This window comes from Zingiber officinale, chromosome 10A, assembly GCF_018446385.1.
Source record: "Zingiber officinale cultivar Zhangliang chromosome 10A, Zo_v1.1, whole genome shotgun sequence".
NCBI classification, from domain to species: domain Eukaryota; kingdom Viridiplantae; phylum Streptophyta; class Magnoliopsida; order Zingiberales; family Zingiberaceae; genus Zingiber; species Zingiber officinale.
In genome coordinates this window covers 16,810,410-16,837,483 of record NC_056004.1, presented here as the reverse complement: position 1 = coordinate 16,837,483, position 27,074 = coordinate 16,810,410, and positions in this window count along the sequence as shown.

Below are 27,074 nucleotides of genomic sequence, written 5' to 3'. Positions count from 1 at the left end.
GCAGACTTCTGATCCCCCTTGCTACGGCTCTCTTCAATTACAAGGTCGGTTGGCTGAATCTTGGCTACATAGCCAAGAGCAGTTAAGGGGTACCAATCTTTCGAGTCAGGTTGACAACCACAGTCGTCAAGCGGTTGTTGTAAGTACCCTCAATTATATATATTATTAGTTTCCTAGGACTATGTCTAATTACATCATTATTTCACTTAGTTCCTTGCCTCAAGCCTTCACATAGACCAACTACTTATGGCTCGGGTTGAAGAGAACAGCAAGCTAAAAGCTCAAATAGACACCTTGAAAGCTACTCTCCCTCCTTCTCATAATGATATGACTCAATTGCAAGAGAAAATGGTCTCACAAGATCAACAACTAGAGGCAATGAGGCAAGAACTACAGGAATTGCAACAATTATTGAAAGACAAAGAGCTAGCAAGGAAAACTCTGGAGTTACAGGTGGATCGATTACACTCTGGTCTTCGACTGGAAATTACTTTGAAGGAAAAAGCTCTCTTAGATGTCTCTCATAAAAGCTTTGTTTTAGAGAAAGTAGAGAGGCTTCATAATGTCTGCCTTTCTGAACAAGCTCAAGAACTAGCCTCTCATGATTTTGCTATCCTACAGGAACAAGAGCAAAGAAAGGCTCAAGATGTCGAGCTATCACTGCTCCAAAAGGAACTGGAACAACTCAAATCGGAGAAAGATGCTTTGAAAGATCAAAATACTAAACTACAAGCTGATTTTCAGAGTTATAAGGAGCAGGAGAAGAACAGGTGGGAAGAGTGGCGCCTAGCTTATCTAAAATCTTCGACCTTTGTTAAAGAATATGTTCATCGGATGGTAGGAACTTTAAATCATTCCGTATCGGGAGTTCTTCAATAACTGAGAGAGGGTGGTTATCTACCTAGGGAACCTCCTTCTTCATTCATAAATCGTCGCAGACTCAACAAAGAACTACTCGAAGATTTAACGAGTCATTTTAAGTAAACATGTCTATGTGTTCAAAAAAGATTGGCAATGAAAGAACTTGCAATGAAGGAACTTGTAATGAAAAGAATTATAGCTGAAAACTTTGTAATTAAGTGATTGCAATATAGGGGAAAGTTGTGATACTTACCTATTTCTTTTTCCAATTTGTGTTAGTTTGAGAAGGCCTCCTTTGAAATGCTTCCGGATATTGAGTATAAGTGCTATTTTATTCAAGAATTCCTCGCTTAATTTTTGAAGTTAAACCTTGTTTTAGTAGACTCCTTCGCAGATAACATCTTTCAGGACCATATAACTTTGATCAGTAAAATTTTCCATGATCTCCCTGCATTTCACTTAGGTAGGAATGTGTCGAGTATGCTTCACATTTCAAAAGAACGAATAATCCTGAGCGATTTCATATAAAGAAACTTTATGAAACTCCTGAGCTTTGAGCTAGGTATAATACTCCGAATGACTTTAAATAAAGAGCTCCATGTAAGCAGGCCTCCAAATAGGAAATGTAACGTATATATATGTATGTCTGGAATTTCTCTCAAACCTTGCTTTTTGTTTCAACGCAGAATGTTAAATGATTTTTGTGAAGAAATCTGTGTAACTTTAAATTTACCTTGACAATATAATTTCGGTCAATTATGCTCTGTGACAGTTTAAAGTCTATGGCTTTTCCCATGAAGACCTGTCCGAGTAACTTCATAAGATTTCCCGATCGACTCTGTTCAGTGATGGTTTAAAGTCTCCGGTTCCTCCTATGAAGACCCGTCCGAGTTACTTCATGAGATTTCTCGATCGACTCTGTTCGGTGATGGTTTAAAGTCTCTGGTTCCTCCCATGAAGACCCGTTCGAGTTACTTCATGAGATTTCCCGATTGACTCTGTTCTGTGATAGTTTAAAGTCTCCGGTTCCTCCCATGAAGACTCGTCTGAGTTACTTCATGAGATTTCCCGATCGACTAGGTTTTGTGATAGTTTAAAGTCTCCGGTTCCTCCCATGAAGACCCGTCTGAGTTACTTCATGAGATTTCCCGATCAACTAGGTTCTGTGATAGTTTAAAGTCTCCGGTTCCTCCCATGAAGACCCGTCCGAGTTACTTCATGAGATCTCCCGATAGACTAGGTTTTATGATAGTTTAAAGTCTCCAGTTCCTCCCATGAAGACCCGTCCTAGTTACTTCATGAGATTTCCCGATCGACTAGGTTCTGTGATAGTTTAAAGTCTCCAGTTCCTCCCATGAAGACCCATCTGAGTTACTTCATGAGATTTCCCGATCGACTATGTTCTGTGATAGTTTAAAGTCTCCGGTTCCTCCCATGAAGATCTGTCCGAGTTACTTCATGAGATTTCCCGATCGACTATATTCTGTGATAGTTTAAAGTCTCTGATTCCTCCCATGAAGACCCGTCCGAGTTACTTCATGAGATTTCCCGATCGACTATGTTCTGTGATAGTTTAAAGTCTCTGGTTCCTCCCATGAAGACTCGTCTGAGTTACTTCATGAGATTTCCCGATCGACTATATTCTGTGATAGTTTAAAGTCTCTGGTTCCCCCCATGAAGACCCGTCCAAGTTACTTCATGAGATTTCCCGATCGACTATGTTCTGTGATAGTTTAAAGTCTCCGGTTCCTCCCATGAAGACCCGTCCGAGTTACTTCATGAGATTTCCCGATCGACTATATTCTGTGATAGTTTAAAGTCTCTGGTTCCCCCCATGAAGACCTGTCCGAGTTACTTCATGAGATTTCCCGATCGACTATGCTTAGATGCAAAAAAGCTATAATGCTTGCACTGACCTTGTAATGGTTTAATGCTTCCGAGTTTTTCTTAAGGAAATTGGGTAGATCTCTCCTCAGGGTTCCCAATTGTTGACCGCTTGAACAGATTATAAAAGTTCAGCCAGTGATTATCAAACTGTTTGAATCACATTTATTTCTCGGGTGACACTTGTCTTGCATTATGTCCACTGAAGGGGATAAAATACATAAACATTAAGCATTCTTATTCTTATTTTGCTGAGAACTGGTTTCAAATAATTTGTATTTATTCTTTCAGGTGTACTCTCGACTGATATGATCTGGTTAAGTTCGGTAAGGCTGTAAGTGATTTGCACTCCAGGGACGCTCGAGAATTCTACCTTCAGTATCCTGGAGATAATACGAACCCGATACGAGTTTTTCTACTACTTTGTAAGGTCCTCCCCATTGTGGTGCTAACTTACTGACATCCCCAACGGGTTTGACACGTTTCCATACCAAATCTCCTACTTGGAAGAATCTCGGGATAACCCTTTTGTTATAATTTTGCCTCATCCGTTATCGATATGAGGTGAGTCGAGCTGCAGCCTTGTCTCTAATTTCTTCTATCAAGTCCAGCTCCAAGAGCCGTCGACCAGCATTGTCTTCATCATATAGTCTTTTTCTATCAGATTTTACTCCCACTTCGATGGGAATTATAGCTTCTCCTCCATAAACTAATTGAAAAGGAGTAATTTTGGTTGCTTCTCGAGGTGTAGTACGATAGGCCCAAATAACGCTGGGTAATTCATCTACCCAGCTACCTCCAACATGATCTAGTTTGGTTTTTAAACCCCTTATAATTTCTCTGTTGGTTACTTCCGCTTGACCATTACTTTGCGGATAAGCTACAGAGGTGAAGGCCTGAGTAATACCATAACTTTTGCAACAATCTAAGATTCTATCCCCTTGAAATTGTCTTCCATTATCAGAGACTAATTTATGAGGAATGTCGAATCTCCATATGATATTTTTCCACAGAAATTTAATAACTGCATCTTCGGTAATCTGGGCAAGTGGTTCTGCTTCTACCCATTTAGAAAAATAGTCCACTGCTACCAATAAAAACCTTCTTTGTGCAGCTACCATAGGGAATGGGCCTACTATGTCCATGCCCCATTGATCGAAGGGACATGAGACTATAGAGGTTCTCAACAACTGTGTAGGATGATGTGAAATATTTTGATGTTTCTGACAAGAAATACAAGTTCTTACCAACTTGTTGGCATCCTCGTGTAGAGTAGGCCAGAAATATCCTGCTAATAAGATTTTGCGGGCCAAGGATCTTCCTCCTATATGACTGCCACACGAGCCTTGATGAACTTCCTGTAAAATAAATTGTATATCTTCTGTGCCAATACACTTGAGCAGAGGTCTAGAAAAAGCTCTTTTATATAACTGTTCTCCTATCATAGTGTACTGAGCAACTCTTTTCTTAAATACCCTTGCTTGTTCTGCATTATTAGGAAGAATACCCTGCTATAGATACAATATGATTTGGGCCCTCCAATCGCCTTGTATTTCTGCATCAGCTTGTCTTTCGATACAAGATATTAACAGAGTTTGTTCTATTGGCCGATCCAAATTCCATGGTGTTATAGCGGAGGCCAGCTTAGCCAATTCATCTGCTACCTGATTTTCAGATCGAGGAATCTTTTGTATATTTACTTCTTGGAACTGAGACTTCAACCTATCAAATGCCTCAGCATATAACTTGAGCCTGTCATTATTAATTTCAAAATTACCTGATAGTTGTTGGGCTGCTAATTGAGAATCAGAATAGATGAGGACTCGAGCCGCTCCTATATGCCGAGCGGCTTGTAATCCAGCTATCAAGGCTTCATATTCTGCCTCATTGTTAGTAGCTCTGTAATTCAATCTGATAGAGAGTTGGAGTCTATCTTCCCTTGGAGATATAAGAAGAACACCAATTCCGCTACCTTGTCTGGTTGAGGAGCCATCTACATAAACTTTCCAAATATTTTCCTCCTCCGGGCCTTGAACTTCTATAATGAAATCTACTAGAGCTTGTGCCTTGATGGCCGAGCGAGGTTGATACTGTATGTCATATTCACCAAGTTCAGTCATCCATTTGATCAGCCGGCCGGATGCTTCTGGGTTGAGTAGCACTCGTCCGAGGGTACTGTTGGTCAATACAACAATTTCATGTGCTAAAAACTACGGGTGCGACCTCCGAGCGGTCAATACTAATGCGTAAGCCAACTTTTCTAGTGTAGTGTATCTACACTCAGCTCCTTTTAATAAATGGCCAGAGAAATATACAGGTTGTTGTTCCTTTCCCTCCTGCCTAACTAATACAGAGCCTACAGCGTTTTCATTAGTTGACAAATATACCCAGAGTGTCTCTCCTACTATAGGCTTAGCTAATACAGGAAGAGTAGACAAGTAATCTTTTAACTCTTGAAAGGCCTTATCACATTCCTCGTTCCACTGAAATTTGTTTGCCTTCCGGAGTATTTTAAAGAAGTGGAAGCTACGATCGGCCAACCTGGAAATGAACCTAGATAAGGTTGTAATCCGGCCAGTAAGTCTTTGAGCTTCTCTCATGTTGCGCGGAGGCTCCATGTTCTGAAGTGCCTTGACTTTGCTCGGGTTGGCCTCTATTCCTCGTTCGGACACCATATACCCCAGGAATTTTCCCCCTTTTGCTCCGAATAAACATTTGCTCAGATTCAACTTGAGCTCATATTGTCTCAACGTTTTGCAGGTCTCCTCTACATCCCTGCACAGATCAACAGCTTGTAGAGACTTAATTAAGATATCATCAACATATACTTCCATATTTCTTCCAATCTGCTTCTGGAAGACTTTATTCATAAGCCTCTGATAAGTTGCTCCTGCATTTTTTAGTCCGAAGGGCATAACATTATAACAATAAGTTCCTTCAGATGTTATAAAACTAACCTTTTCTTGATCCTCCTTAGCCAGGGGGACCTGATGATAACCCTGATAAGCGTCTAGCATAGAGATGTATTCACACCCCGCAGTGGAGTCTACTAGTTGATCGATCCTAGGTAACGGATAATAATCTTTTGGGAAAGTCTTGTTGAGATCCCAGAAATCAATGCATACTCGCCATTTGTTTCCTGGCTTAGAGACCAGAACCACATTAGCTAGCCAGTTAGGAAATTGTACCTCCCTGATGTAACCAGTCTCAGTTTAGTCATTTCTTCCTTGATGATTTGGTTCTGCTCCCCGCTAAAATTCCTTTTTCTTTGCATGACCGGCCGAGCATCTGGGAAGACATGCAAAGAATGCTCCATAACTGTAGGCGAAATGCCCGAGACTTCTTTGGGTGTCCAGGCAAACACATCATTATTCTTCTTCAAGCATTACACCAGTTTAGCTTTCAAAATAGGCTCAAGATCAGTCGCAATATAGGTAGTAGCTTCGGGTCGACCGATTTGAATCTGAACTTCTTCCTTTTCTTTATAAACCAGAACAGGCTACTTTTCCTGAATGGCATTGACTTCCATTCTTTGAATCTTTCGGGCAGCGTTAGCTTCAGTCCGGACGATCTCTATATAACATTTTCGAGCTGTCTTCTGATCACTTCACACTTCCCCGACCTGGTCGTCAACAGGAAATTTAATTTTTTGACAAAAAGTAGAAACGACCGCCCTAAACTCGTTTAGGGCCGGTCGACCTAGTATCACATTATAAGAGGACGGGGTGTCCACCACCATGAAATAAGATCTCCGTGTTCTCATCAGAGGCTCTTCCCCCAAAGATATGGCCAACTTTATTTGACCAAGTGGTTGAACTTCGTTGCCCGTGAACCCATATAGAGGAGTTACCATCTGTTGAAGTTCACTCGGGTCAATCTGTAATTGATCGAAAGCCTTCTTGAATATAATATTGACAGAACTGTCCGTGTCTATGAAGGTACGGGAAATAGCATAGTTGGCTATCACGACTTTGATTATTAGGGCATCGTCATGGGGTATTTCTACCCCCTCAAGATCTCTAGGTCCAAAACTTATCTCAGGGTTAGTTGCTCGTTCCCTACTGCACCCCACAGCATGAATCTCCAATCTTCGGGCATGTGCTTTCCTGGCCCGATTAGAATCCCCATCAGTGGGCCCGCCTGCAATCATATTGATATTGCCCCGAGCGGCATTACTCCTGTTTTCTTCTTGTCAGGTTGTCATGGCTTTAGAAGGAGCCTTTTCCGACACCTGGTTTGTACCGGCCGGGGTAGGCAATGTATCCTGCCGAGGCTCGACCGGACAATACTCCAATTTGAGCGGACTTTGCTGCTTGGGGTACTGCTGCCGATAATAATTTTGCCTTTGGTAGCGCTCCCTATTTGCTCATTTATTTCTTAAAACAAAACAGTCTTCAGTATGATGACTGCTAGTTTTATGATAAGTGCACCATCTTCTCGGTGCCTCTGGCTATATCTCTACGTGTTGTACTGCCTGTGGACGATATTCTGGCTGACGGTGAGGTGGATGAGTAGATCGAGGCCCTCTTGGTGGAGGAACAGGGGCAGGAGCTTTCTCCTTAACCAGGGTAGGAGAAGAAGTAATGCCCTCCTTTCTACGGGCGGCTTGAGCTTCTTCCACATTAATAAATTCAGTAGACGCTCAATCAAGGAATCAAAATTAACAAGAGGATTTCTCACTAGGTCTTTAAAAAAATCATTATCATTTAAACCCTGAGAGAAAGCGCTTACTAAGATTTCAGTAGTTGCATTGGGCACATCGATAGCTACCTGATTAAACCTTTTGATGTAAGCACGGATGGACTCTTTGGATGCTTGCTTAATTGAGAATAGACTCCAAGGAGTCTTATGATACCTCTTGTTACTAGAGAAATGATGTAGAAAAACTTTCTTGAAATCTTTAAATTTTCAGATAGATTTTTCTGGCAATCTCTTGAACCAGCGTTGTGCAGCTCCTCCAAGTGTAGTAAGAAACATTCGACATTTCACTCCGTCAGAGAATTGTTGTAATAATGCTACTTTCACAAATTTTAATAAATGATCCTCTGGATCTGTAGTACCAGTGTACTCACCGATCTGAAGATTTTGATACCGCTTAGGAAGCGGATCATCCAGTACGCTTTGAGAGAAGGGAGAGATGATTTTTTTCTGGTGAGCTATCACTAGTTATTATCTTAATCTTACGCTTTTCTCTGTCTGGTGCTTCGCCAGAGGATTCTTGAAACACAGGCCTTCATCCCCCATGTTCCATGGGAGTACGAAGAAAGGCTCACGGACGTCGTGTCGGAGAAACTGTAGCTGGAGGAACATATGCATGTTCTTCCTCTTTCGGCTCCTTTCCTTTTCAGTGCTCAGTAGTTGAAATTGCTGAATTATGAGCTGTTGGTAGTGTAGCTCCAGTATGAGCTTGAAGTTGTTGTTGTTGTTGTTGCAAGGCTTTTTGGACATGAGAATTAATGAGGAAATCCATATCTTCACGACTAATGGTAAGTATGTTTGATTTTCCAGCCTCTTCCATCTTGTAGTCTCAGATTCAGGTGAATTTCCCACAGACGGTGCCAAATTTGATCCTGTCTGAGATGCTGGACAAAATGGAGAGATGGAGAGAAAAACCTACTGCTGGTGAAGAATAATACCTGACTGAATACCAATCCGAGAAATCCAAAGCGGATCGGGGAGAATAGAGTCACAGAATGCCCTCCTTGTGCGAAGATCCAATGAAGAGAGAGCAATCCAACCGAAGAGAACCCAGATCCGAAGCTCCCAAGGCTTCCTGCGCACAAGAGATCGACCAACACTATCGTTAGTGACCTAAGACCGAGGTGGGAATCCCTGGCTAGGCCCTCCGATGCTCAAGTCAGTAATCTCTCTTGGTGTGGAAGGAGGAAGAAGAAGATGAACAGTAGCCAAGAATTAGGGTTTGTGAGTGTGAGTAATAATGTGAACTTACCTGGCCAACGGAGAGGATTCCCCCTTTTATACCACTTCATATAACCTCTGTAGTCATGAAGTGGACCCCGGTTTGTTAGAGTTTGTTATGAGATGACGTAAGCTATGTACTTGTGGTAAATGACTTTTTAAGGAATCTTTTTTGTACCCTAGATGTACCTTCTTTGTCGTCTAGTATCTGTAAAATAGTCTAAAAACACATTTTCCGCCAAATATATAACAACTGTTATACAATCACATACTACAAATATCTTCATGGACTTCTTTATTTGAAATATTTACTTCTATCCTGTTTCACAATTCCTTTCAAGGTGTTTCTATCGTTCCTACTTGCCTCTCCTATTTTTGATATATCATAGATAGCTTAATATAACATTGTCTCGGTCGAGGATGAACTTAACTAGGTTTGATCAATTATCATTACCTCTCACGAGGCTCCTTGGGTAATGTCTGTCCGTGCCCTTCTGAGTTTGTTATCCCAGCTAGGACTGGGCTATATTTTTTCAAGTATGTAATCTTGATCAATATTGGCATATTCTTTCAAGGTATTATTCGGCCCGGCCGATATTGGTCTTCCTACCTTGAGGTATGTCCCGGCCGATATCAGTCTGTTTACCTTAGGGTATATTCCGGCTGATATTGACCTATTTACCCTGGGGTATGTCTTGACCGATTCTGATCTACCTCCCTTGAGGTATACCTCGACCGATTTTGGTCTTCCTACCTTGAGGCATGTCCCGACCGATATCGGCCTACCTCCCTTGAGGCATGTCCCGGTCGATATTGTCTTACCTTTCTTGAGGTATATCTCGACCGATTCTGGTCTGCCTCCCTTAAGGTATACCTCGACCGATTTTGGTCTTCCTACCTTGAGGTATGTCCCAGCCGATATTGGTCTGCCTCTCTTGAGGCATGTCCCGACCGATATTGGCTTACTTCTTTTGAGGTATATTTCGACCGATTCTGGTCTTCCTACCTTGAGGTATGTCCCGGCCGATATCGGTCTGTTTACCTTAGGGTATATTCCGACCGATATTGACCTATTTACCCTGGGGTATGTCTTGACCGATTCTGGTCTACCACCCTTGAGATATACCTCGACCAATTTTGGTCTTCCTACCTTGAGGCATGTCCCGACCGATATCGGCCTACCTCCCTTGAGGCATGTCCTGGCCGATATTGTCTTACCTCTCTTGAGGTATATCTCGACCGATTCTGGTCTGCCTCCCTTAATGTATACCTCGACCGATTTTGGTCTTCCTACCTTGAGGTATGTCCCGGCCGATATTGGTCTGCCTCTCTTGAGGCATGTCCCGCCCGATATTGGCTTATTTACCCTGGGGTATGTCTTTGACTGATTCTGGTCTACCTCCCTTGAGGTATACCTCGACCGATTTAGGTCCGCCTTCCTGGAGGCATATCCCGGCCGATATAGGCCTTCCTATCTGAAGCTATATCTCGATCGATATTGGCTTGCTCACTTGGAAGTATATCCCGACCAATATTGGCCTACCTCCTTTGAGATATATTTTGACCGATATTGGCCTTCCTCCATTGAGGTATATTTTGCTTGATATGGGTCCGCCTCCCTGGAGGCATATCCCGGTCGATATCGATCTATCTTCTCCACTTAGTTATCTCCTTTCCTTTCCTCATCAAGGATCCATGAAACCTAACCCATATCAGTGATCTATCTTTTTCTATCTATAATAGCATGAAGTGAGCAATGTTTTTACTATAAGAGTTTAAGTATTGGCCTTGTTTTAGGACCTCTATACACTTTGCCTATTTTTTATGGTTGATAACTCTAAAATAGGCATGATTCATAGAATTGGACTAGTACTTGTGCTTTTATGGTGACCTCTCAACTACATTTTGGTTACTGGATAAACTCAGATCATGTAAGCTCATTTGGAAAAATCAATCCCAAGAAAAAATAATAAATATTTGAAGGTTTGTTCAAGTTTGATACTTTGCAAACATTCAAAGAAAAAAATAATAATAATAAGGGAAAAAAATAGTTGTCGTGAGTGGAAACTAGCAATTCACCCCTTTGAGACCGAGTTAGGTTACTGGGAAATGAATACTATGTTTCTCTTAATACTGAGTATTCCTTTGAGACCTTGTGTAGACGATGCATAACATTTTTTAGGGGAACGAACCTTGCATGTGGCAGGTAAGTGCCTATCACCGAAAGCATAAGCAACACAATTTTATGACGACTTGACTAGACTTAGGGATTGAAACTTGATAAATTTAGGCCACTTTTGCATTGAGCAAGGAGGACTACTACTTAGGTCATACTCAGACTACTTTTGTACCTTGCTCACCAAAGAAATCATTTGATAGGATTAGATTAACTTACTAGAGGTTATGATGCACTATTTAACCACATGAATCTAGATTGCGGGTTTTGCTTGAGGACAAGCAAAGGTTCAAGTCAGGGGGTGTGATGTGCATAAATAGTATGATCATTTATGCATGTTTTAATGCACATTCACTTACTTTATGCGTGCATATTCTTTACATAATCGCATCTTTTATCTTGTATTCATCATATCTATTGTTTTATTCGGATATCTACTCTTTGTTTGGTTTTATGTTGACAGGGAAGATTTTCGGAGCTTAAACGGAGAGTATTGATGCACCGGAACCAACCAGACAACACGGTCGTGCAACCCTGCACAGCCATGTGGCCAAACAGGAGAGGAAAAGCACACGGTCGTGTAACCCTGCACGGTCGTGCGACCAAAACAGTAGCCAGTCAGCACACGACCGTGCAACCCTGCACGGCCATGCCACCCCAGGCAGAGAAGAAGACTTGCACGGTCGTGCACCCCTGCACGGTCGTGCCCCAGGAGACAGAGCCCAGGGGCTACACGGTCGTGCAACCCTGCACGGTCGTGCAGCCACACCAGAACTGGAGAAGGGCATGGTCGTGCCACCCTTACACAGTCGTGCTGCCGCGGCCAAACCCTAGGCTATATAAGGGCTTTAACCCTTTTTGCCAAAGGGGGGGAGGTGAGCCGTCAGGGAGAAAAGGATCTTTGGGTTCGGGACTTCGTCCCTCCCCTCGGGGAAAGCCGTCGAGCTTCATCCACCGCCGTCCCTTCACGATCTGTCCATCTCCGGAGCAAGGGAGCATCCCCAAGACACCGGAATTATCAAGCATCTCTTCTTCCTTTCCTTCTAGGGTTGTAAATGTGCTTTTCTTTATGTTCTGGGGTTATTCTTCCCCCACAATGGAGTAGACGTCCTCTTCTAGGATTAGGAAGTATTTGTAATGCAATGGAGATATAGAACTATGTAGATTCATCCTGTTTCTATTCGATGATTTGTCAATGTCTTGTTCGTGCTTGTGTGACATGTTTATATTTCTATGCTTTGATTGATTGATGTGGAGGATTGTTGATCCCGCAAAGGGGATACCTTAGAGCGTATTGACCAAGGTACCCTAGTGGCAGGGGTAACCCTTTCCGGATGCCTAAGATGTTCCCTCAAAAGGAGAAACAATCCCTTAGGAACTGCTGCTCTCGTAAAGAGAGTGCTCTAGATCATATACCCGAGGGGCCCTAGTGACAAGGGTAACCCGTTCACAGACATCTAAGACATTCTCTTGAAAGGAGAGGTAATTCCTCCATAAGGAAGTAGGTAACCGTACTAAACATCTACCCTTATCCTTATTGTTATTTACTAGATGTGTATCCCAGTGATCTACCGAGGCGCCCTCGTGACAGGAGGGTTAACCGTTATAGGATTTCACAGGAATCGTCTCTACGTGATACTTAGGGATACCGACCAATCTAACTTCCTGCAAGAGCATGGACATAAAGGATAGAAACTAAGCAATCCATATAGTATCTCCCAGTATTATAATGAAACCGAAATCCTAGAGTCCCTTTTTCAAAGCTCAATTCCCTCAAAGGCCAATTCTCTCTCTCCTCTTTCTTCTTCTCAACCTTCTCCTTCTCTCTTAAATCACTCTCGTTAGTTTGCAAGTGCCGAATTCAACTTTCGACCGTCTAGATAACTCACTTTGCGACATCTCTAGTGCTTAATCAACAGTCCCTGTGGATACGATAATCTTATATATTACTGACGACGAATTCGTACACTTGCGGAATCGTAACAGCAGGATACAAGAGGATTTGCATGCTAGATGCTTATCAGGGGTATCATCAGATCCCTTGGCTCGGGAAGACCAAGAGAAGGTCAATTTCATCACGGCCGATGGTACCTTCTGTTACATTGTCATGGTATTTGGTCTCAAGAACGTAGGAGCTACCTATTAGAGAATGATGGATAAGATCTTCCGAGAACAGATAGGGCGTAACATGGAGGTCTATGTTGATGACATACTTATTAAGTCCCCAGTGGCTGTGAATCTGATTATCGATGTAGAAGAAACTTGCAAAACTCTCCGGCAGTATGGATTGAAGCTGAACCCATTGAAGTGCTTGTTCGGGGATAAAAGGGGAAAGTTCTTGGGATATCTTGTGACTGAGCGTGGAATCGAGGTCAATCCAGAAAAGGTTCGAGTACTTCGAGATATGCAGATCCCGCAGAATTTGAAGGAAACATAGAAACTAGTAGGGAGAATAACATCCCTATCCAGGTTTATTTCCCAATCGGTAGATCGAGCAGCTCCCTTCTTTAAAGTGCTCAGGAAAACTGCCAAATTTCAGTGGGATGAAGAATGCACCCGAGCTTTTGAAGAGTTGAAGAAATACCTGGAGACTTTGCCTTCTTTATTCAAACCCATCGCGGGAGAACCGCTCTGGGTTTATTTGTCGGCAACCCCTGAGGCCGTGGGGGCAGTGCTAGTGAAAGAGCAGGATAATATACAATGGCCATTGTACTTTTTTAGTCATTTACTGAAGGGGGTGGAGACTCGATATACCACCTAGGAGAAGTTAGTTTACGGATTGGTTCTCATGGCACGGCGTTTGCGGCCTTACTTCTTGGCGCACCCTGTCACAGTCTTAACGAACAGCACCATGGGCAAAGCCTTAACTAATGTAGAAGTGGCAGGTCGGCTTATCAAATGGGCGACTGAGTTGGGAGAATATGACATACAATACCAGCCCCGCACAACAATCAAAGCTAAAGGCTTAGCTGATTTCTTGACGGAGATTCATCAGACAGACTCCGAGGACGTTTGGAAAATTTATGTGGACGGATCGGCTACTCAGCACGGAAGCGGTGTGGGAATCCTATTGATATCTCCTTAGGGAGATATACTGCAGTTAGTGGTCCGATTGAATTTTAGAGCTACCAACAATGAAGTCGAATATGAAGCTTTATTGGAGGGACTACAGACACCCGACATGTGGAGGATGCCCGGGTAATCGTTTACTCAAATTATCAGTTAGTGACTCAACAAGCAGCAGGCAATTTTAAAGTAAATAGCGAAAAACTACGAATGTATCAAGAGGAGTATGAAAAGATGAAGGAAGGGTTTAAAGAGGTCATCATGACCAAAATCCCCAGGTCAGAAAATGAAAGAGCAGATGAGTTAGCCAAAATGGCCAGTTCCTTGACTACTTGGGTGTTGGATAGGTCAATAGCACAGACATTCCTCATAGCTCAGATAGATTTACAAAATAATAGAGAAAAGCTTATCGATTGGAGAGCGCCAATAATCAGTTATCTACAGCAAGGTGTTCTACCGCCTGACCCTGAAGAAGCTCGTCTAGTCAGGAAAAAAACTCACGCTTACACCATGATTGGAGATCAATTATACAAGTGAGCGTTCTCCAGACTGTTGCTCAAATGCCTGGGAATGGAAGAAGTTGGGCAGGCTCTACAAGAAATACATCAAGGTTGCTATGGTAATCATGTGGGAGGTAGGACACTAGCCCAGAGGGTGTTACTGGCTGGGTATTTTTGGCCTACTCTGCAAAAAGACACTCAAAGGTTGGTGAATACCTGTCTGTCTTGTCAGAAGCACCAGAACTTGACGCATCGACCGACCGAGCTACTGAAAACTGTAAGGATGTATACTAAAAGCCTAGCTTTTGGTATGAACATTTATTTTAGTAATAAGAATCACAGTGGTCAAATGTCTATATATATATGCTAAGTGTAGTTGTTCAATTAATTTATATGGAAGATAACATGGTGTGTGGTGTCACACACAGAAGATCATGTTATTAGTTCCTTATAAATTATAAACAGTAGCTCACGACCAAGATGGACAGGAACAAACCATTGGAATGGTCGTAGTATAATTAGATATTAGTTTATCTTAACTATATAATTACACTAGTACACTTAGAGTGTATTGAGTAGGACCATTTGAGGTAGTTCTTTTTATACTGACTGCATAAAAGAACAAGACCTCTGTTATTATGGAAGTATGTGCTCTTAATCCTAATATAATAACAAGCACATATATTTAGTATATTTTTCTTTAATTTATCAATGAGTGAGATTTAGTTCGATAAATCAAAAGGTCTGATAAGTTGGGAAATAATATTACTTATAGTGTGTGTTGTTGATTATAGAAGGAAAGTGTGTCCTAGTAATCTAGGTTGATAATGTCCCCAAGAGGAGCTCATAAGGATTGTCATGTAAATCCTGCAGGTGGACTTAGTCCGACATGACGATAAGGTTGAGTGGTACTACTCTTGGAGCTAGATAATAATTAAGTGAGTTGTCAGTAACTCATTTAATTAATGGACATTTGATATCTTAAACACAGGGAGATTAACACACTCATGATAAGAAGGAGCCCAAAATGTAATTTGGGATTGGTGCGGTAGTTCAATAATAATTCTTTGGTGGTATGAATTATTATTGATGAAATTAAGTTGGGTGTTCGGGGCGAACACAGGAAGCTTATTTTCATCGAGAGACCAAAACCAATTCCTCCTCTCGGTCCCTATCGTAGCATCTTATTTATAAAGTATTATATCCACCTATACCCACTTTCCTACCCACTTTAGGGTGGCCGGCCAAGCTAGCTTGGAGCCCAAGCTAGGGACGGTCATAGCATGGTTCATGGGAGAATTGGTGTGGTCGGCCCTAGCTTGGAGCCCAAGCTTAGGTGTCCGGCCACAATAAATTAAAAGAGAATTATAATTTTAATCTTTCCTTATGTGAAAGTCATGGTTTTAAAAGAGAGTTTAAAATTTAAATCTTTCCTTTTATGGCTTTCTACAAAAGATTAAGAAAAAGGTTTGTATCTTTCCTTATTTGCAGATTGAAAGGAAGATTTTAATTTTGAAGATAACTTTCCTTTTTTGTAATCATCCACATGTTTAAAAGAGAGATTATAATTTATAAAAGTTTCCTTTTATAACCTACCATGAAGGGAATTAAAAGAGAAATTTTATTTTAAAATTTTTCTTGTTGGAAACAAATTAGGAAGTTTTAATTTTGTGTTTAAAACTTTCCTTGTTTGGAAGAGCTTGGTGTGGCCGGCCATTACAATAAGGAAAACGAAGTTTTAATCTTTGTTTTAAAACTTTCTTTCTTATTCATTGGCAAGGAAAATAAGAAAGTTTTAATTTTGTTATAAAATTTTCCTTATTTGTCAAGACCAAGGATTATAAAAGAGAGGGAGGGGGTTACCTCATGAGGAACACATCTATTATTTCTCCCTCTCTTTTCTTCCTTGGTGGCCAGCCCTTGCATCTCTCCCTCTTCCTTTTCTTCCTTCTTCTTGTGGTCGAACCTTCTTCTTCTCTTGGAGCTTGGTGGAGGTGGCCGGATATAGCTTGAGGAAGAAAGAGAGAAAGGAGGTTTTGTTTCTAGCATCCCTTGAAGCTTGGTGGTGGTGGCCGAAATATGCAAGGAGAAGAAGGGCTTGGGTGGATTCTCATCTCGGTAGATCGTTGCCCACACAACGTTCGAGATAAGAAGAGGAATACGATAGAAGATCAAGAGGTCATTAGCTACAAAGAAAAAGGTATAACTGGTTATTTGTTTTTCCGCATCATACTAGATTTCTTTGTATAGTTATTTTTGGAAATACCAAACACAAGAGGCATATGATTCTAGAGTTTTCAGATTTGTTTCGAATTTGTGTTTCTTTTGTTTTATTTTTCAAATTTGTGATTCGATTGTTCTTTTTGGTTAAACCTAATGTTATTTTAGGAAATTAAATATTGAATTTCTATTAAAGGCTTTATCGAGGCAGTAGTGGATGATCACATACCCAAGAAGGCCTAGTGCCTCGCCATGTTTGACCTGGGAGCCGATTTTAGAAATAAATATTTAATTAACTTTGTAACATAGGTTGGACTTGGATCAATGTTAAGTTTCGCTTGCGATCTAAGTCTAAACCATTAAGAACAGATAAGTTAAATTTGGAATCAATAATGTTAAGTTCCATTTGTGATTCCTAATTTAATTTCTAAAGAACACAATAGGTTGTTTAGGAAAGGTTCGACACTTGTACAAAATTTTTGTACAGTGGAACCGATACGATCTTCCTAGGACCAATGAACACTTCTTACCCATCTTTATACCCATCCTAATGGGGCCGGCCAAGTAAGCTTGGAACCCAAGCTTGGGTCGACCAAGTAAATAGGATGAGTTGAGTTGGTGTGGCCGGCCCTAGCTTGAATCCAAGCTTGGTGTGGTCGGCCACATCATATTAAAAGGGATTTTATTTTTAATCTTTTCTTAATGTGGATATCATGGTTTTAAAAGAGAGTTTAAAATTTAAATCTTTCCTTTTATAGTTTTTATTAAAAAAATTAAGAAAAGATTTGAAATCTTTCCTTATTTGTATATTGAAAAGAAGATTTTAATTTTGAGAAAACTTTCCTTTTTGTAACCATGTTCATGATTTAAAAAGAGAGTTTTAAAATTAAATATTTACTTTTATAAGTTTCTACAAAATATTAAGAAAAGATTTGATATCTTTCCTTATTTGTAGATTGAAAGGAGATTTTAATTTTAAGATAACTTTCCTTTTTTGGAAATCATCCACATGTTTAAAAGAAAGATTTTAATTTATAAAATTTTCTTTTATAACCAACCATGAAGGGATAAATTATTAGAGAAATTTTATTTTAAAATTTCCAGAAACAAATAAGGAAGTTTTAATTTGTGTTTAAAACTTTCCTTGCTTGGAGATTTGGTTGTGGCCGGCCATGTTGTTTAAGAAAAGGGAAATTGATTTTAAATCAATTAAATTTTCCTTTTCATGGCAAAGGAATTAAAGAAGTTTTTATTTAAATTTCCTTATTTGCCAAGACCAAGGAATATAAAATAGGAGGTAGAGGTGCCTTCATGGGTAATAACTCTATTCTATTTTCCTCCCTCTCTTCCTTGGTTGTGGCTGACCCTAGAGGTTCTCCCTCTCCTCTTCTCTTCTTCTTTAGTGGCCAGTTTCATCCTTCTCTTGGAGTTTTTTATGGTGGCCGGTTCTAGCTAGGAGAAGAAGGAGAGAAAGGAGGCTTTGTTTCTTGCATCCCTTGGAGTTTGGTGGTGGTGGCCGAAATTCTACATCCTTGGAGGATTCTTGGTTTGGCCGAAACTTGCAAGGAGGAAGAAGAAGGAGCTTGGTGGTTCTCGTCTCGAAAGATCGTTGCCCACACAACGTCCGGGATAAGAAGAGGAATACAGTAGAAGATCAAGAGGTTATTTGCTTACAAAGAAAGGTATAACTAGTAATTGTTTTCCGCATCATACTAGTTTTCTTTGTATAGTTATTTTTGGAAATACCAAACACAAGAGGCATATGATTCTAGAGTTTCGAATTTGTTTCAAATTTATGTTTTTGTTTTTGTTTTTCGAATTTGTGTTTCGATTGTTCTATTTGGTTAAACTTGATGTTATTTTAGGAAATTAAATATTGAATTTCTATTAAAGGCTTTATCGAGGCAGTGGTGGATGATCTCATACCCAAGAAGGCCTAGTGTCTCGCCATGTTTGACCTGGGAGCCGATTTTAGAAATAAATATTTAATTAACTTTGTAACATAGGTTGATTTGGATCAATAGTGTTAAGTTCCGCTTGCGATCCAAATCTAAACCATTAAGAACAGATAAGTTAAATTTGGAATCATTAATGTTAAGTTCCGTTTGCGATTCCTAATTTAATTTCTAAAGAACACAATAGGCTATTTAGGAAAAGGTTCGACACTTGTACAAAATTTTTGTACAGTGGAACCGATACGATCTTCCTAGGACCAACCAACATATGTATCATTTCTTTACATGTATATAGTCATCCAAAAGATATTTGATCACAAATTGAAAGTGCATATTCAAAGCAAATCCAGTCTCAAATTCAAAAGATTCCTAATTGTCTAGTTGGCTAGATGAAGACAAGTTTCATCCGTCACTGCAGCTCCTACTACTTACGACCTTACCTGATTAGCAACCGCAGCTCCTTGTACTTACAGCTCCTACTACTTACGACCTTACCTGATTATTATTCCTGTTTGTGAGGGAGAAGACAAAACAACCCAGCAAACGCTGTAGCTCCAGCCGCACTGAGCAGCATCAGTAACTTCCGAGATTCTTTATCCTTTGCATCTTTTTCCTTCTAAAAGCGTTCGTCGATGCGATTGTCCATGCCTTCATCAATGCCCGTAATAAGAACATCGAGATTAGTGAGTCTATTGTCAACAACATTCATGAAACCAGGTGCACAGTGAGTCGAACCTCAAGATTAGTAAGTCGGTTGTCAACAACATCCAAGATACCCTAGAGGGTTGCCATTCTGTTGTTGAATGTAGCTTCCACAACACCCAATAAAGTTTGTAGTGCAATAAGTCTAGTGTTGAACGATGATTCAACACCATCCAAAAAGGTCTGAAGGGCATCAGTAGCTTCTGAGATTATTTATCCTTCGCATCTTTTTCCTTCTAAATGCGCTCGTCGATGCGATTGTCCATGCCTTCATCAATGCCTGTAATACGGGCCTCGAGATTAGTGAGTATGTTGTTAACAACATTCATGAAACTCTGTCAGGCAGTGAGTCGAACCTCAAGATCAGTAAATCTATTGTCAACAACATCCAAGATATCCTGAAGGGCAGTTATTCTATTGTTGAATGTAGCCTCCACAACATTCAATAAAGTTTATAGTGCAACAAGTCTAGTGTTGAGCGATGCTTCAACACCATCCAAAAAGGTCTAAAAGGCATCAGTAGCTTCCGAGATTCTTTATCCTTCGCATCTTTTTCCTTCTGAATGCGCTGGTCGAAGTGATTGTCCGTGCCTTCATCAATGCTTGTAATATGAGCCTCGAGATTAGTGAGTCTGTTGTCAACAACATTCATGAAACTATGGTGGGCAGTAAGTCGAACCTCAAGATTAGTAAGTATGTAGTCAACAACATCCAAGATACCCTAGAGGGCAGTCATTCTGTTGTTAAATGTAGCCTCCACAACATCCAATAAAATTTGTAGTGCAACAAGTCTAGTGTTGAACGATGATTCAACACCATCCAAAAAGGTCTGAAGGGCATCAGTTGCTTCCGAGATTCTTTAATCTTCACGTCTTTTTCCTTCTAAATGCGCTCATCGATGTGATTTCCCATGCCTTCATCAATGTTGATAATACGGGCCACGAGATTAGTGAGTATGTTATCAACAACATTCATAAAAGCTCTGGTGGGAAGTGAGTCTAACCTCAAGATTAGTAAGTTTGTTGTCAACAACATCCAAGACACCCTGGAGGACAATCATTCTGTTGTTGAATGTAGCCTCCACAACATCCAATAAAATTTGTAGTGCAACAAGTCTAGTGTTGACTGATAATTCAACACCATCCAAAAAGGTCTGAAGGGAATCAGTATCTTCCGAGATTCTTTATCCTTCATATCTTTTTCCTTCTGAATGCGCTCATCGATGCGATTGCCCATGCCTTCATCAATGCACGTAATACGGGTCTCGAGATTAGTGAGTCTGTTATCAACAGTATTCAAGAAACTCTGGTGGTCAATTAGTCGAATCTCAAGATTAGTAAGTCTGTTGTCAATAGCATCCAAGATACCCTGGAGGGCAGTCATTCAGTTGTTGAATGTAGCCTCCACAACATCCAATAAAGTTTGTAATGCAACAAGTCTAGTGTTGAACGATGCTTCAACACCATCCAAAAAGGTCTGAAGGGCATCAGTAGCTTCCGAGATTCTTTATCCTTCGAGTCTTTTTCCCTCTCAATACATTCGTCGATGCAATTGTCCATGCCTTAATCAATGCTCGTAATACAGGCTTCGAGATTAGTGACTCAGTTGTCAACAACATTCATGAAACTCTGGTGGGCAGTGACTCGAACCTCAAGATTAGTAAGTTTGTTGTCAACAGCATCCAAGATACCCTGGAGGGCAGTCATTCTATTTTTGAATGTAGCCTCCACAACATCCAATAAAGTTTGTAGTGCAACAAGTCTAGTGTCGAATGATGATTCAACACTATCCCAAAAGTTCTAAATGGCATCAGTAGCTTCCGAGAATCTTTATCCTTCGCGTCTTTTCCATCTGAATACGCTCGTCGATGTGATTGTCCATGCTTTCATCAATGCACGTAATACGGGTCTCAAGATTAGTGAGTCTGTTGTCAATAGCATTCATGAAACTCTGGTGGGCAGTAAGTCGAACCTCAAGATTAGTAAGTCAGTTGTCAACAGCATCCAAGATACCCTGGAGGGCAGTCATTCTGTTGTTGAAAGTAGCTTTCACAACATCCAATAAAATTTGCAGTGCAACAAGTTTAGTGTTGAACGATACTTCAACACCATCCAAAAAGGTCTGAAGGCATCAAAAGCTTCTGAGATTCTTAATCCTTCACGATTGTCCATGCCTTCATCAATGCCCGTAATACGGGTCTCCCAATTAGTGAGTCTGTTGTCAACAACATTCATTAAACTCGTGTGGGCAGTGAGTCGAACCTCAAGATTAGCAAGTTTGTTGTCAACAGCATCCAAGATATCCTGTAGGATAGTCATTCTGTTGTTGAATGTAGCTTCCACAACATCCAATAAAGTTTGCAGCACAATAAGTCTAGTGTTGAACGATGTTTCAATACCATCCAAAAAGGTCTGAAGGGCATTAGTAGCTTCTGAGATTCTTTATCATGCGCATCTTTTTCCTTCTGAATGTGCTCGTCGATGTGATTGACCATGCATTCATCAAAGCCCGTAATACAGGCCTCGAGATTAGTGAATCTGTTGTCAACAGATTTCATGAAACTCTAGTGGCCAGTGAGTTGAACCTCAAGATTAGTAAGTCTGTTGTAAAAAGCATCCAAGATACACTGGAGGGCAGTCATTTGTTGTTAAATGTAGCTTCCACAACATCCATTAAAGTTTGTAGTGCAACAAGTCTAGTGTTGAACGATACTTCAACACCATCCAAAAAGGTCTAAAAGGCATCAGTAGCTTCCGAGATTCTTTATCCTTAGTGTATTTTTCCTTCTGAATGCTCTCATCAATGCGATTGCCCATGCCTTCATCCATGCCCGTAATACTGGCCTCGAGATTAGTGACTCAGTTGTCAACAACATTCATGAAACTCGGGTGGGCAATGAGTCGAACCTCAAGATTAGTAAGTCTGTTGTCAACAACATCCAAGATACCGTAGAGGGCAGTCATTCTGTTGTTGAATGTAACTTCTACAACATCCAATAAAGTTTGTAGTGCAACAAATCTGATGTTAAATGATGCTTTAACACCATCCAAAAAGGTCTGAAGGCATCAGTAGCTTCCGAGATACTTTATCCTTGGCATCTTTTTCCATCTGAATGCGCTCGTCGATGCGATTGTGCATGCTTTCATCCATGCCCGTAATACGGGCCTTGAGATTAGTAAGTCTGTTGTCAACAACATTCATGAAACTCTGGTGGGCTGTGAGTCGAACCTCAAGATTAATAGGTCTATTGTCAACAACATCTTAGATACTTTGGAGGGCAGTCATTCTGTTGTTGAATGTAGCTTCCACAACATCCAATAAAGTTTATAGTGCAACAAGTCTAGTGTTGAACGATGCATCAACACCATCCAAAAAGGTTTGAAGGGCATTAGTAGCTTCCAAGATTCTTTATCATTCGCATCTTTTTCTTTCTGAATGATCTCGCCGATGCGATTGTCCATGCCTTCATCAATGCCCATAATACGAGCCACGAGATTAGTGAGTCTGTTGTCAATAGTATTCATGAAACTCTGGTGGGCAGTGAGTCGAATCTTAAGATTAGTAAGTCTGTTGTCAACAACATCCAAGATAGCCTGGAAAACAGTCATTCTGTTGTTGAATGTAACTTCCACAACATCCAATAAAATTTGTAGTGCAACAAGTCTAGTGTTGAACGATACTTCAACACCATCCAAAAAGGTCTGAAGGACATCAATAGCTTTTGAGATTCTTTATCCTTTGCATCGTTTTCGTTCTGAATGCACTTTTCAAAACGATTATCCATGCATTCATTAATGCCTATAATATGAGACACGAGATTAGTGAGTCTGTTGTCAACAACATTCATGAAACTCTGATGGGCAGTGAGTCTTACCTCAAGATTAGGAAGTCTATTGTCAACAACAATGAAGATATCCTAGAGGGCAGTCATTCTATTGTTGAATGTAGCTTCCACAACATCTAATAAAGTTTGTAGTGCAATAAGTCTAGTGTTGAACGATGTTTCAACACCATCCAAAAAGGTCTAAAGGGCAACAGTAGCTTCCAAGATTCTTTATCCTTCGCGTCTTTTTCCTTCTAAATGTACTCGTCGATGCGATTATCCATGCCTTCATCAATTCCTGTAATTCGAGCGTCGAGATTAGTGAGTATGTTGCCAATAGCATTCATGAAACTCTGGTGGGCAGTGAGTTAAAGCTTAAGATTAGTAAGTCTGTTGTTAACAGCATCCAAGATAGCTTGGAAGACAGTCATTCTGTTGTTTAATGTAACTTCCACAACATCCAATAAAGTTTGTAGTGTAACAAGTCTAGTGTTGAATAATACTTCAACACCATCCAAAAAGGTCTAAAGGACATCAGCAACTTCCGAGATTCTTTATCCATCGCGTCTTTTTCATTCTGAATGCGCTCATTGAAGCAATTGTCCATGCCTTCATCAATGCCCGTAATACGAGCCTCGAGATTAGTGAGTCTATTGTCAACAGCATTCATGAAACTCTGGTGGGTAGTGAGTCGAACCTCAAATTAATAAGTCTGTTGTCAACAGCATCCAAGATTCCCTGGAGGATAGTCATTCTGTTGTTGAATATAACTTCCACAACATCCAATAAAGTTTGTAGTGCAAGAAGTCGAGTGTTGAACGATGCTTCAACACAATCTAAAAAGGTCTAAAAAAAATCTGTAGATTCCAAGATTCTTTATGCATCCCGTCTTTTTCCTTCTGAATGCGCTCGTCGATGTGAGTGTCCATGCCTTCATTAATGCCCATAATGCGGGCCTCAAGATTAGTGAGTCTATTGTCAACAGGATTCATGAAACTCTGATGGGCAGTGAGCCGGACCTCAAGATTAGTAAGTTAGTTGTCAACAACACCCAAGATACCCTATAGGGCAGTCATTCTGTTATTGAATGTAACTTCCACAACATTAAATAAAGTTTGTACCGCAATAAGTCTAGTGTTGAACGATGCTTCAACACCATCCAAAAAGGTCCGAAGGGCATCAGTAGCTTCCGAGATTCTTTTTCTTTCGCGTATTTTTCCTTCTGAATGCTCTGGTCGATGCGATTGTCCATGCCTTCTTCAATGCCTATAATACGAGCCTCGAGATTAGTGACTCAGTTGTCAACAACATTCATGAAACTCTGGTGGGCAATGAGTCGAACCTCAAGATTAGTAAGTCTGTTGTCAACAACATCCAAGATATTCTGGAGGGCAGTAATTCTGTTATTGAATGTCGCTTCCACAACATCCAATAAAGTTTGCAGCGCAATAAGTCTAGTGTTGAACGATGCTTCAACACCGTCCAAAAAGGTCTGAAGGGCATTAGTAGCTTCCAAGATTCTTGATCCTTTGCGTCTTTTTCCTTATGAATACGTTCGTCGATGTGATTGTCCATGCCTTAATCAATGCCCATAATATGGGCCTCTAGATTAGTGAGTTTGTTGTCAACAACATTCATGAAACTCTGGTGGATAGTGAGTCGAATCTCAAGATTAGTAAGTCTGTTATTAACAACATCCAAGATATCCTAGAGAACAGTCATTCTGTCGTTGAATGTAGCTTCCACAACATCCAATAAAGTTTGTAGTCCAACAATTCTAGTGTTAAACGCTGCTTCAACACCATCCAAAAAGGTATGATGGGCATCAGTAGCTTCCGAGATTCTTGATCCTTCATGTCTTTTTCCTTCTGAATGCGCTTATCGATGTCATTACCCATGCCTTCATCAATTCCCGTAATACGGGCCTCGGGATTAGTGAGTTTGTTGTCAGCAATATTGATGAAACTCTGGTGGGTAGTGAGTCGAACCTAAGGATTAGTAAGTCTGTTGTCAACAGCATCCAAGATACCTTGGAGGGTGGTTATTCTGTTGTTAAATGTAGCTTCCACAACATCTAATATAGTTCGTAGTGCAATAAGTCTACTGTTGAACGATGGTTCAACACCATCCAAAAAGGTCTGAAGGCCATCAGTAGCTTTCGAGATTCTTTATCCCTCGCGTCTTTTTCCTTCTGAATGTGCTCGTTGATGCGATTGCCCATGCCTTCAACAATGCCCATAATATGGGCCTCGAGATTAGTGAGTATGTTATCAACAAAATTCATGAAACTTTGGTGGCCAGTAAGTTGAATCTTAAGATTAGTAAGTCTGCTGTCAACAAATTCCAAGATTATCTGGAGGGCAGTCATTCTGTTATTAAATGTAGATTTCACAGCATCTAATAAAATTTATAGTGAAACAAGTCTAGTGTTGAATGATGTTTCAACACCATCTAAAAAGGTTTGAAGGGCATCAGTAGCTTCCGAGATTCTTTATCCTTTGCATCTTTCTACTTCTGAATGCGCTCGTTGATGCGATTGTCCATGTCTTCATCAATGCCCGTAATACGGGCCTCTAGATTAGTGAGTCCATTATCAACAGCATTTATGAAACTCGGGTGGCCAATGAGTCGACCCTTAAGATTAGCAAGTCAGTTGTCAATAGCATCCAAGATACCTAGAGGACAGTCATTCTGTTATTGAATGTAGCTTAAACATCTAATAAAGTTTGTAGTGCAACAAGTCTAGTGTTGAACGATGCTTCAACACCATCCAAAAAGGTCTAAAGGGCATCAGTAGCTTCCGAGATTTTTTATCCTTCGTGTCATTTTCATTCTTAATGCCCTCGTCGATGCGATTGTCCATGCCTTCATCAATGCCCATAATACGGGCCTCGATATTAGTAAGTCTGTTGTTAACAATATTCATGAAACTTTGGTGGGCAGTGAGTCAAACTTCAAAATTAGTAAGTCTATTGTCAACAGCATCGAAGATATCCTGAAGGACAGTCATTCTGTTATTGAATGTAGCTTCCACAACATCTAATAAGGTTTGTAGAGAAACATGTCTAGTGTTGAATTATGCTTCAACACCATCCAAAAAGGTTTAAAGGGCATCAGTTGCTTCCAAGATTCTTTATCCTTCGTATCTTTTTCCTTCTGAATGCATTCATCGATGCGGTTGTCCATGCCTTCATCAATACCCGTAATACAGGCCTCGGGGTTAGTGAGTCTGTTGTCAACAACATTCATGAAACTCTAGTGGGGAATGAGTCAAACCTTAAGATTAGTAAGTCTGTTGTCAACAACATCCAAGATAGCCTAGAAGACAGTCATTCTGTTGTTGAATGTAACTTCCACAACAACCAACAAAGTTTGTAGTACAACAAGTCTAGTGTTGAACGATGCTTGAACACCATCCTAAAAGGTCTAAAGGACATCAGTAGCATCCGAGATTTTTTTATCCTTCACGTATTTTTCCTTCTAAATGCGCTTGTCGATGAGATTGTCCATGCCTTCATCAATGCCCATAATACGGTCCTCGGGATTAGTGAGTCTGTTGTCAACAGCATTCATGAAACTCTAGTGGACAATGAGTCAAACCTAAAGATTAGTAAGTCTGTTGTCAATAGCATCTAAGATATCCTGCAGGGCAGTCATTCTGTTGTTGAATGTAGCTTCCACACCATCCAATATAGTTCATAGTGCAACAAGTCTAGTATTGAACGATGATTTGACACCAACCATAAAGGTCTGAAGGGCATCAGTATCTTTCGAGATATTTTATCCTTCGTGTCTTTTTCCTTCTGAATACGCTCGTCGATGTAATTGTCCATGCCTTCATCAATGCCCGTAATACGGGCCTTGAGATTAGTGAGTATGTTGTCAACAACATTCATGAAACTCTGGTGGGCAGTGAGTCAAATCTCAAGATTAGTAAGTCTGTTGTCAACGACATCCAAGATATCCTG